The sequence below is a fragment of the Metopolophium dirhodum genome, chromosome 7 (assembly GCF_019925205.1).
Source record: "Metopolophium dirhodum isolate CAU chromosome 7, ASM1992520v1, whole genome shotgun sequence".
Taxonomy (NCBI): domain Eukaryota; kingdom Metazoa; phylum Arthropoda; class Insecta; order Hemiptera; family Aphididae; genus Metopolophium; species Metopolophium dirhodum.
Window position 1 is genome coordinate 20,696,928 of NC_083566.1, and position 13,094 is coordinate 20,710,021.

The window sequence follows — 13,094 nt, forward strand, 5'->3', positions numbered from 1 at the left end:
TAAGTTATAACTAGAAGTTTTTTTTTTTCATTGATATTCAGCCCCACGACTGTAGAAATGTTGTAGAAGTTATGAACTGTGCTAGGTAAAGTTGGTACAATCGGATGTTGTTCCGGTTGTTACAGCAGGTAAGCAAACACGTGTATGTGTGGCAAGGTTTTTACTACTACGAACCCGGGTGGTCACCCATCCGGGAACTAGTATCAGCAGACGTTACTTACTCTCAGTCACATTATGCGACTGGTAGCAGCCAACGTGCCGTGCCAAGCCACATATAATTAAAAGTATTAATTAATAAGTTGATACTGTTCGTCAGTTATTTTTACATTTATAGGTAATTCAGGTAGGTGGTTAGAAGGTGGTAGGTTGTATCTAAAAATAAAATTAAAATTAATGAAAACCACATTTAATTAATTCACCATAACAAAAAATAATTTAAAAATAAAATCTTGTCTGCGGGACAGATAAAGTTCATCCACAGGTCGACATTTGGCATACAGACTAAAGAGTGCATAAATGTATTATAATTTATAATTTATGGATAATATGTTTACATACATATTATTAATATGTCATAAATAATGTGTTGCCTGCAGTTTCTTCAATAATTTTCATTTCATCAATTTAAAATATTTTTCAAATAGGCCAAAGAGCTATAAAACATACAAAATGTTGCGAAGTTGTTATGACGTAATTGTGTCACGGATGTTTATAGGATTTATATAACTGAAAAATATAATTGCTTTAAACCATAATACCAAGGCTTGAAGCTGGTTTCAAAACCGATTTTATAAACAAGTATAAACCGTTAAAAAACCGAAACCGAAAAAAGTTGGAAACCGATATTATAACTCAAAACCAAAACCGGAAAAGATTGAAAACCGGTATACAAAATCGAAATTTCCTAATATCGGTATTGAAAAATTTGAAAAATTAAAAACCGGTTTACAAAATCGAAACCGAAACTGTAATTTTCTCAATTCGGTTAATACTGATATTCCATGTTTTGAACTATACTAGTCCGTCTTTTTTGTTTCAGGTAACTATTTATTAATTTATCAATCTACCTAATTCATCTTGTTACTTAATTGTGTATTTATGTTTATTTACAAATGAGTAGGGGCAGGCATCTTACACTTCTTCAACATCTACGTACTTATACAATGTGTTCCGCGAAGAAGTAATCGACCGGCTTCATATGACTGTATACTTAAGTTATGAAAAAACCCTTAATGGGCGGGGGTCTAAGTTTTTATTTTTTTAGTTAAGGGCAATTCAATTTTTTTTTAACAAAGCCGAACCTAACGTATATTTGCTAACGTATCTTCAAAACTTTTCAACTTGCTATCGTAATTTTTTTTTATTTTAAAGCTATTTTATTGTGCGATCAATTAACCCCATTTTAAAGGTGGAACTAACTTTTATATTTTTAGTTATGGACAAATCAACTTTTTTTTAAACAATCCATACCTACACCGCACATTACCTGATGTATCTTCAAAACTTTTCAACTTTTTATCGTAATTTTTTTATTTTATTATTCTACAGAACTCTATACTTTTTTATTCGAATAAAAATAATTTGTACATTTATGATTTGATTATTTATGTATTGTTAATATCACAGTAAAATAACTTTAATAAAAAAAAATTACGATAAAAATTTAAAAAGTTTTGAAGATACATCAGCAAATGTGCGGTATAGGTATGGATTGTTTAAAAAAAAGTTGATTTGCCCATAACTAAAAATATAAAAAGTTAGTTCCACCTTTAAAATGGAGTTTTTTCATAACTTATGGTACCTTATGGTACTACCTACACAATAATATAATCGGTCAATTCTTCAAGGGACACTTATAATACCATAATTACCATAACGTGAATAGATTAGGTTAGCTCACCTAACTTAAATAAACTATAAATTATTAATAGAATATCTGTACCTATTTTTTTTTTAATGTACACAGAGTGATTTACCATACAAGTCAGTTATATGAAAAGATTTAAAAGGTACCTACCTATTTTTTTTTATTATTTTATAATTTTATTTAAAGAATTTTTTATGTTTTTCAGCATAGGTATAATGATTATGTTTTTAGGCGGAAAATTATATTTTCATATTGCTTATATTATATTCCGAAGAAAAATATTTTTATTTTTATTTTTTTGATGACCTTGTTTTATTATTTTTATTGTCTGCTTAGTACTTACTACTTACCAAATATGAACAAATAGTACTTTGAGTTGAGATAAGTGAAATAGAAGTGGTTGCATATGGAACTTAACCTTTTACGGCCCTTGGAATTTTGTGGCACTATATACCTACCCCACTTAACTAATTTTAAATGCTTACAAATTAGCTTAATTAACTTAAAATCTTCTTAAACAATAATATTAAGCTCATGATAAGATAACCACTCTGTATAGTTACAATATATAAAATTAATAATATTTAGGACTAAACAAAATAAATTGTCATGTTAAATAATTAAACGTCGTACCGAGTCAATTATAATTTTTCTCTTGGCGTTTCCATAATAGAACTCAATAACAAAGAAACGTCGATAAAAAAACAATGTGATTTGTAATGAAGTAATATTTTGATTACATAATCATAATAATATGCAGTCACAACAATATTATTTACAAATCGTACGAACATATTTAATTTTTTGTTGTCATAGAGACTCGGATAAAGCTCAAGGTTTTATACTGGCTTTCGTATTTTAAATGAGGTCAGTACAACACAAGACTGTTATACATAATAAACTCCTATACAATTATACGCGGTGTTTTTATCCGACTAACTTTTACTCACGATTTTTTGTCAGATTGATATTTAAAACCTATAAGTATATATATACCCATGTATATACAATATACATATATGACATATTATATTATGTAGAAAACTTGTTTTGTTTTTTTTCATTTCTGTAAGAATTGTAATTTTTCTTACACAGACGGCGACCTTCGTTCTACGTTATCACATGTTTATAAAAATAGGGTTTACGTGGTTATTTGACACATTTTCTTATCAAGTTATTAAAATAAGTCATTAAATACCTATATATGTTGAACTCCTATCGTTTAAAATAACTATACACAGGAGTGTTGTAAACGAAGTTTGTAATATTATAGCAATTATTGCATAACTACTTGAAGTTGTCTAAATAGTTGAAACAAAAGATGAAAATTGTAAGGAAGTTTTTTTTTAAACCCAATATTAATTATATATAAGCTAAAAAATTGTCATAGGCCATTATACAGGGGCTAAAAATTGTCTTAATGTCCAAAAATATAATATAATATAATAAAACATTCTCAATCAAAGCACGAAGACTCCCGGGTTTTGGTGCCTTGCTCAATCAAAGCAATGACAATCTAATAGCCCCATCGTTGCGCTTTAAATTTAAAACAGACCCTATTTTACTATTACTGTACCTTTTTAATTATATTATATGGCAATTTATATCCTTTCAGATATTTCTATAAACTATATATGTGAACTAGTCAGTTATTAATTATTATAATGCATAATATATTCATTAATATATTCATAAATCATATTTAAAACTAAGTAAGTTCAATTTTTTTTTAAATACCTAAATATACAAACATATTTTTTTTAAATCCAAACTTGGCTTAAAAATAAGAACAAATGGTAAAGAGCTAAACGTTTAACAAATGTGATATATAGGTTAAACGTAGTAATGATATTGTAGTAATACGGTATCTAATATCTATGATAATGATATCTGTGTTGTACCTACTGAATATAGAGAGCATATTAAGTAAGTCATTTTGACTGGGTGGCAATTCAGCTATAGTCAAATTACATAGTTTAAAACTATGGTGCCACGGAGCCATATGGTGCCTATACCCACCCTTCATTCTTCAACTGATTACGCTTTTCATTTAATTTTTTTTCCTAAACGCTAAAATTACTTTGTATGGGAAACATAATGAAGGAAGGACAAAATTCAATATTCGGTATTCCATCATCGTATGTGTTCGACGTATTGCAAGATATAATTATGTAAATAAATATAAAAAAAAGTAATTATATACGTACCTAATATAATGGTTCTTAAGAACGCGTGTTTATAGATTATAAATATTAAATGAGCCAGAAACGATGATGATTGACAACTTCCGACGAAATCGATAGACGAAAATGCACGGCTTTAAATTGTGTATAGGTATAATTGTTTTGTTTCTGCAGATAGTAATAAATCAATTGATATAAATATCAAAACAATCTTAGTAGAACTATAATTGTGTGCACGCCGCTAGGACCAGTCCTAAATTCAATAAATTATATTTTTATAATACAAGATGAACTCGGATGAGTGATGGATGGAATGGCCGAATGGCAAAGTCCAAAACTCGGTTATTGTCTTTCTTATATACAATCTTTAATACATACATAGTTTTATTGAATTACAATACTAATTATGGGGGACGAGGTGGCCGAGCGGTCTAACGCGTCGACTGCGGCGCTGGCAGTCGCGGGTTCGACTCCCGGCCACTGGGCGGCATTTTTCTTCGGGCAAGTCACGGTGTCCGGAGAACAAGTGCCGCCATCCACCACCCGGGCATGGCAGATACCTACGGGTGCCCAAATTGAAAATTCTGCCAAAACCCAACACACACGTGTTCCCCCCTACTACTACCAACAATACAATACACCTAACCAAAACCATACACCAAAAACCATACAGCTAATGGCCATAGTCGCCGGGCTTACGATCAATAAAAAAAAAAAAAAAAAATACTAATTATCTATAGGTACATAATATTATTATAAATGCCATCTAAGTCATAATGTGACTGTTTAGTCGTTTGGATCAATGGCACGCCCACCCATTACTGGGTAACATTAATTTATCAGGGGAAGCACACTAGTGCCACCTACTTTATATTATGTTAAACAGAATATGCAAGATTTTCAATAAATTGAAGTTTATCGATACGTATTAGTATCAGTTCAATATTGAGTGTACAAGAAATTACACGTGCGTTTTATAACTTTGATACGGGTACATAACTGCCAACTGGGTACCCAAGTCCGGATTAAGGGGTGGACTAAGGGGGAACGGTCCCGGGGCTCATTGATTTTGGGGGCCCATATTTATCCCCAAAATATATTTTTTTAACGAGTCTAATTCAGTTGAAAAAAAAATTATATAAGTAGGTATATGTAAGTAAATTATTATTAATAATTATAAAATAAAATTATTCTCAATTTTATATCACTAAAAATTACTATAAATAACGAACTATGTTTGCCAACAAATTTGTTTGTTTGTTTTTTTTTTTAGCATTTTAGATTACCAATCTAATTATTTAAGTTTATAAAAAGGTAGTTATAAGAAAAAAATATTATTTAGCTTTTGTAAATTAGGTATTTCAGTTAAAAGTATTAATGCATATTATAGTAAAATTTAGACCATAATTAATAACCTAGTGATCCAAAATTGATCATTTTACAGTCAATATATTCAGAAAAAAAGCTTTACCAGAATCCATAAAAAAATATGTTGGTTACTATTTGAAAAAATTAAGTCGATTTTATTATTGGTACAACTGCGTGTTTAAAAATTTAGAAAATGTTATAAAAAAATTGCCTGTTAAAAATAGAGAAACATGTCTTTTTTTGTTTTAACGAAATTCCATATCATCGCGACCCATAATTGTTAAAGAAAAGCCGCGTACTATGACATAATTAAGATACATCCTGTATATTTTTTGTATAGTAAAAAATTATACAATAATATAAAGTCGTTAATATGTAATGATACAATTATTTTAAAGTTAAAGTTGAAATGGGGCCCACTAATTGTATGGTGTCCCAATTGATCTTTAATCCGCGCTTGTGGGTACCGTATTGATATGTATCGAATTTTCTTTTTGAAAATACAATTTTTTTATATATCATACCTTCTGTAATACCCATATATTTTTATTGATTTAACTAAATTTCATAAACGACAGTAAAATTTGACGTTCAGACATTTTTGTTTGTAAATTTGACAAATAATAATGGTTTCACGCCCTACAGTTAGACATATTATCATCGTCTTGTGCTTAAGTTGATATGATGCAGACATACTGCAGTTGTTAGTTTTAAAACATTTATAAATACTTTTGAATTTTAATGGAGATTGTAAACTAATTTTTATGTGAATATATAATATGATACATACAATTTTCCAAATGTGTATGCTGTATTATTCGGATACCGTACCTATATATGCAGATTTGAACGCACCATGATAATAACGCTTTTAGATTACGATCCCGGCGTCAAGAACTTTGAAACAATAAACACTACCAAATTTCACCCGTGCACCGTGTTGTTATTATATATATATATATATATATATTATAATTTATAACCGCTTTCATGATGCGATACGATGATATTTAACTCTTCGTGGGATTAAACTCGAGAGACATATAAACATAATACACATAATATGTATATATATTATATAGTACACATACATATAGAGTTTTCGTTTACAATAAGACTTACTTTTCCATTACAGCGTGTCTTCCGCCTTTGTACTGCGATTACTGTAATAATATTATCGTTGCAGCGTTTAAACGGTAGCGTTGGCGCAGAGAAGCGCCGAAGAAGAGGATGGGGATGAGGATGAGAAATAGGACGAGGGCCGCGTGTTATTATATTATTATTGTTGCATGGCACGGTGGGAGGGGTACAGGAGATAGTGGTGTGACGGGCGGCGGATCAAAATGTATTTCTCGCGGGTTTGCGCCGCTCTGACCCCGAGTATAATAAGCCGTGTATATTATAATATAGCTGTATAATAATTGTACCGTCATCTGCGAGGCTGTGGCGGCAGCATTCGTGCAATAGAATAATATAAAATTATTATATTATATGTAGAATTGTAGAATGACGAAAAAAAAAACAATCTGATTCCAATAACATAGGTATAAAAGTAAAAATTAGTAATAATAATATAATACCTATAATCTATATACTATAAAGCTTTACACAATTGATATTACGTAAGGTTTCTAAAGTATTTTAATCCGTGTAATAATCAATAGGCAGACACAGGGTAATTGTGTGTTTTAGGGAGAAGTGTTAGATAGGTTTTACGTACGATTGTTGTGTCATACAATATTGTTTATTTTTTACTCTTTTTTAGTTTTATGAAATTTCTTAATGGAATGTTCTAATAAACAACTATTTCAATTTTCAATCTCTGTTTACAATAATTATATTTATTAATTTATACATATATTATTAATTAAATATCTAGTACCTATAGCTCCTTAAGTATAGATATAGGTCCTTCTTCAAAATCATAAGCCTATAATTAATATGAGAAATAAACGAATAAACTATCATTTGAAAATTGCACTGTTATTATATAGTTGCTCAACTAGATACATTAAACTAATTAATTTAATAATGCATCATACAAATTATATTATTATTTAAAGTAAGGCCAATATGTACATATTAATATCTAAATACATAATACATCAACTACAGATCTTTCGTTCCAACACGGCAACACATTAGTTATTAGGTAAGATATTCGCTTTAAATTACACAAATGCATGTTGTATGCACATTGTACTTATTGTAAAGTGTACATTGCACATACAATAAACAGTGATTTAAAATTTAAAGAAATAAACTTATTACATATCAGAAAGGTATTAGGTAATTTTAAGTAATAAATATTTTTCATCACCCATCAGCTATTACTAGTTAAAATGTTAAAATGTTGTGTTATAAGTTATAACTTACGACTGTATATAATTTAAAATGAATACCTGCTCTTTATTTCAATTAAAAATAATAGACCAAAATTAATAGTTTTGTGAGGACAAACTACCTATCTCAAATCCACTACCTTAAAGCATGCAATCCAGGGTAATATATTAGCTTCAACACTTTTCAACATATTTACATCCGACATTCCACACTCTGAAAACACCACTCTTGCTATAGGTACCTTCGCCGACGATTCAACCATTATTTCAACAAATATCAACCTAACCAGAGCCTCTGTCGCAATTCAAACACACCTTAATGCAGTATTTCTGTTTAAGAACCCTTAAGTTTATTAAGGGTTCCGAAAAACTCAAGTGCTTTTTCAAAATATTTAAAAAAATTAATTTGAAAAAAATATATATTATTAAATTTTAATATTACATAATAGTCAATTAAAGTATGAAATCATACGGTATTTAGTATTTTAATTTATAGTTTAGTTATTGCCATGTTTTTGTACCCTCTTTTTTTGTAAATAATTTTTATAGGGGTTCCGCATAAGAAAATATTATTGTTTGGTGTTCCGTGATCTCAAAAAGTTTAAGAAACACTATAGCTGCCTTAAAGTAATCCAAAACTAGTTCAACCAGCTGTGAAGAACTTAAATAAATCTGAACAAACCAGCGCGCTGCAGCGCACACAACTTTTTTCCTACGTCCAGGTCTCTGCCCCCCACAATATTTTTTAATAACGACATGATCCCCCTAAAAAAGTCACTTGATATCTTGGAGTCCACCTAGATAACAAACTAACATACATAAAAACAAAGAGGAAAATCAAACTCCACAAACTTATAAGTTGCCTCCTCTATAGACACCTCCTCAAATAAAATCTTCCACTCAATATCAAACTCTTATAAATCTATAAACAAATTATCCACCCATCGGTGACCTACGGAACTCAGCTATGGAGAATGGCCAAAAAATTCAATATTGAAATATTCCAATCATTCCGCAGTTAATTTGCCTTCGCCTCATTACAAATGCCCGATGCAGGTACGTCAGTAATTTCTCCCTTCACTCTGACCTCAAAATTCCAACCATTCATTTACTAGCCCACTATTATAAACCATTTCATAAAACATATTCAACCATACAAATCCCTTAATTTATAACTTCTCCTCCCTTACACTCTTTGATCACCCATCACACCTTAACATTAAAAAAAAAACAACACAAAATATATAAAAAGAAGCAGCCTAGAATTATAAATTAGGGTCATTGGACCCCCCCCCCCCCCCCCCTATATTACCTATTGTATACATTTTTATTACTGATTGTATATATTATATTATTATATACTTGTTTGTTCTAATAAAAAATAAATAAAATTGAATCGTATTAATTTTAACATCCAAAGTTAAAATTTCTGATACTAAAAATAATAATGAATATTTAAAAAGTACCGAAATACATGATATAAGTCTTACCTAAAAATGTAACCACTGACTTATGGTTAAACACTACACAGTAGGGTATACATAAATAGAAGTACAATAACTTGCATAGTCAAACATGGAACAATGTATGTGAGAAATTCGTTATTCGCTTTAGTTACCTATAACCATGTACGATATGGCTAATACATACAATATCATTAAATCATGATTTTCTCTATAAAATAAAAAGAGTATAATATATTAATATTTATTAACTAAGCGGTTTCAACACAATTCAAATTATTGATGCAATATATATTTTATACGAAATTAAAAATATATTATTCTTATTATTATTATTTATTATTGCTACAATCGCTTATATTATTCGAAATGTTGGCGCATCGTTGTTGGCTAGTGGGAAACGTGTCTCGTGATAAAATACAATTCAGAGGTCAAAATTCAACCGTTTAGATTAAACTGTTCTTAACACTAATAATATGTTTTGTCAGTACATTAAATTTTAATAAACCGATATCTTTTATATTCCGGTCAGTCGCGTGTGAGTGTTGTTTGCTGGACCAGTCGTCAATCAAACAATAGCTACTTACGTCGATGCATCAATATTATTCAAGACTTCAAGCATATAATTTACTCACGATCACCTGCTTGATTTAACATTAACAAGGTAATTTAGATTAAAAATAGTTACTTTAAATTAAACGATATTGTTACTAAATAATAGCGTTTAAACTTTTTTCATTCGATATATTTTTATATTTTCTGTATCAACCCCATATTCAGCGTAATAACAAAATGTATATTCATTTTTTAAACGTAGATTTTTATACAGCGTTCGTTCACTGAGGAGAACTTTTATACTTTATTCAAATTTATACTTATATATATGCATTAATTTCATGAGAAAATAGTATGCAACTTTATTATATAAAAATTAAAAGGAAATAACGTTGATTAAATTGAAACTTTTAGAGTTCATCACACAACTCATGCGTACGATTTTTTTTTCAAGAATTGCTATTCGATAGTTTATCATACAATTTTTTTTTAGACCTTTTACTTAATTTACACAATATTGAAAAAAAGTAATTATAATAAAAGTTGTACTTAAAAATGCTCAAACTAGCTGTATATATTATATCTATATTTGTTTATGAATAATATATATTCGATTAATTGGAGAAAATATTATTTAGGGAGACCAATTATTATTTTCCTCATAATTTCTTGTTAAAGTTTATTCATAAATAATTTGTTTTATTTTTGGTACCTGAAAATGTGTTTTATCTATAAAAGTTAATGGACAACTATCAATTATTTGTATTATGAATTTAACGAATGTTCGATTTTTCTATTGTCGATACCGACAAAATATATATTCAACTCAACACCTTAAGTAATTCTTATCAATAAAGGATATTAACCTATTAAACAGCTTGATATATTTTATATAATATTTGATTTTTATAATTGTAGACTTTTTCAATAAAAAAGATAAACTGTGATTAAACTTTTCTAATAACTAGTAATAGTATACAGAGTGTTTTAAATGTTTAACTTTTGTAGGTAGTGGGCTTGTAGAAATTAAATTGACCGCTATCTATTTTCACCAGACAAAAGTACTACTGAGATTCGTACTATTGTACATTTATATGTACTTTATATTTAGATTATTGCATAAAAAATAAAATCAAGTATATGTACCTGACACATGCAACTATACATATTTTAAGTACTATTTTTTATTAATTAATTAACTTATTTCTAAATTAATATTTTTAAATTTGTGTATATTCATAGAATGTTTAAATTTTACATAAAATATCATCAGTGAACATAATATAATTTAACATAGACAATTTTAATGTATTAAATGTTCACATATATTAATAGGTACCTAACCTTTCTATTATATATAATATAATACATTTTTTTTATTTTCAAATTAAATGTTGCTCATTAATGAGTTATATCCGAAATTATCTTGGTTTGTTTGGAAATAAAGTATGTAACAATTAAATTCGTGTGATAGGTACATAACAAATGCTTACTAATATTGTTTTTTTGTTTATTATTTATTTATTTATTTACGGACAAATTGTCCAATTTCAAATACATTTATAATATTGGCAATTGTGAATAAGTAACAATTTTAACATAAATAAGGCTAGTCAATAGTTAATATTATATAAAAACAACTATAATAATATATACAAAAATTATAATATCTTATATTTAACATAATATAGACAATAAACAATGAAATATAGTTATACAAATGTCAAATGATGGGAATATAGTTTACCTACTTCAATAGATTATGATCATCAAGATTGTTGCCATGGCCCATGAGAGTATGATACATTAAAATATTAATTAGGTGATTTTAAAAAAGGAAGTATTATGATCCAATGTTATAATTTAGTCAATAAATATTATAGTATTTACCTAAACGAATTAACATTAAATTTAAAAGTTAAATAGGTAATCCACTTTATTAGCAAAATTAAATTTCCTAAATTAATATAATTAATGCAAATAAAATAATCATACTGTATATAATACATAATATGTAATCATTATATTATCAGTTTAATAACGTTTTAAAGTAATAGGTTAGAATGTTTAGATTATTGATTTTTATATTTTAGTATATTGGTAAGTTTTCCTCTTAAATATACCCACGTCATGAAGATGTTAATAAAAAATGTACCTATTATATTTATTACTAAATAAATAATAAATCGATACTTTACAGTTAACTGTAGTCTCATAATTTTGTATTAAACATATTTTTAATCAGAATTATTAAAAAAAAGTAATTCAGATAACACACATACTGCATAGCATTTTTCTCAATTATTAATTTGCTCATATCGGCAGAAATCTGTATATTGTAGGTATATTTTTAATTATGTGAAAATAATGATAAATCTAACATTTTAAAAACAATTTTGAGTGTATGTTATAGCTTACTCATAGTTTTTATTGAACATATTTTATTACATTTTATAAATGCTCATAAAAATGTTTGCTGTTCAGAGTAAAAATATATGAGTAACTTTGAAAAATCTGTAATACCTAATAAAAATCGAAGATAAAATAAATATATTTACAATTCAGTATAAAGTAATTAAACTGGGTATTATTGTATAAATAATAAATGTATATATGCAGTATCACGTGACGCAATTTTACAAGTTCATCGCGATTCGCAGCGCATTGGATAATTGAGTAACACCGGTACCTATGATGCGTGCAAACTATAAACATCCAAAACAAATTTTTTTCTAATTCAACTTGGAATTTGGAAACCACGTCATTCAAACAATACCTAGTCCAAATACCATACTGCTCAAACCAAAAGATATGCTAAAGTTTTTTAATGTTTTTACAGGCAGCCATGACTTTACAACTTATAATATAATATAATATATTAACATATTATATATATATGGTACCAAAAGATACCATATCAAGTGTTCGAAAGTCATGTATCATAGAATTGAGATTTCTAAAATGAAGTCTCATAAAAATCAGCTGTTAAAACAATATATATTATAAAACTATAAAAGTTATGTGTTATAAAATTATGCTTCTTACCCACTAAAATCACTACAACAAAATGATAACTTATAAAGTTATAAATAATGCACATCAATAAGTTGGCGTAGGTTATACAAAAATATGCATACAATTTGTAAAAAAATAAAATGTTCTCTGTTCTCTTATGCATAGACATATTCTTCTTTTGATACCTAGTCAAAATAAATAGATTTAATTCCTTATTAATTGTTGAAAATATTATTGAGTAAAAGTATACAATTCTATAGTACAATTCTATACTCTTGCATGATAAACCATTCGCTTATCA

General features: G+C 27.8%; 1 protein-coding gene across 2 annotated transcripts in view; it reads left to right on the forward strand.

Moving 5' to 3' along the window:
• The window catches only part of LOC132949440 (ATP-binding cassette subfamily G member 4-like), a 28,039-nt gene that overhangs the window by 373 nt on the left and 14,572 nt on the right, over nucleotides 1–13,094 (forward strand). The window contains exon 1 of one of the 2 annotated variants that reach the window (XM_061020328.1): nucleotides 9,728–9,887. The exons of the other annotated variant lie outside the window; for it this stretch is intronic. The gene's annotated coding sequence lies outside the window, so the exon portion shown is untranslated. Of the gene's footprint in view, nucleotides 1–9,727; nucleotides 9,888–13,094 lie in introns of those variants that run through there. 2 annotated transcript variants of the gene reach the window in all.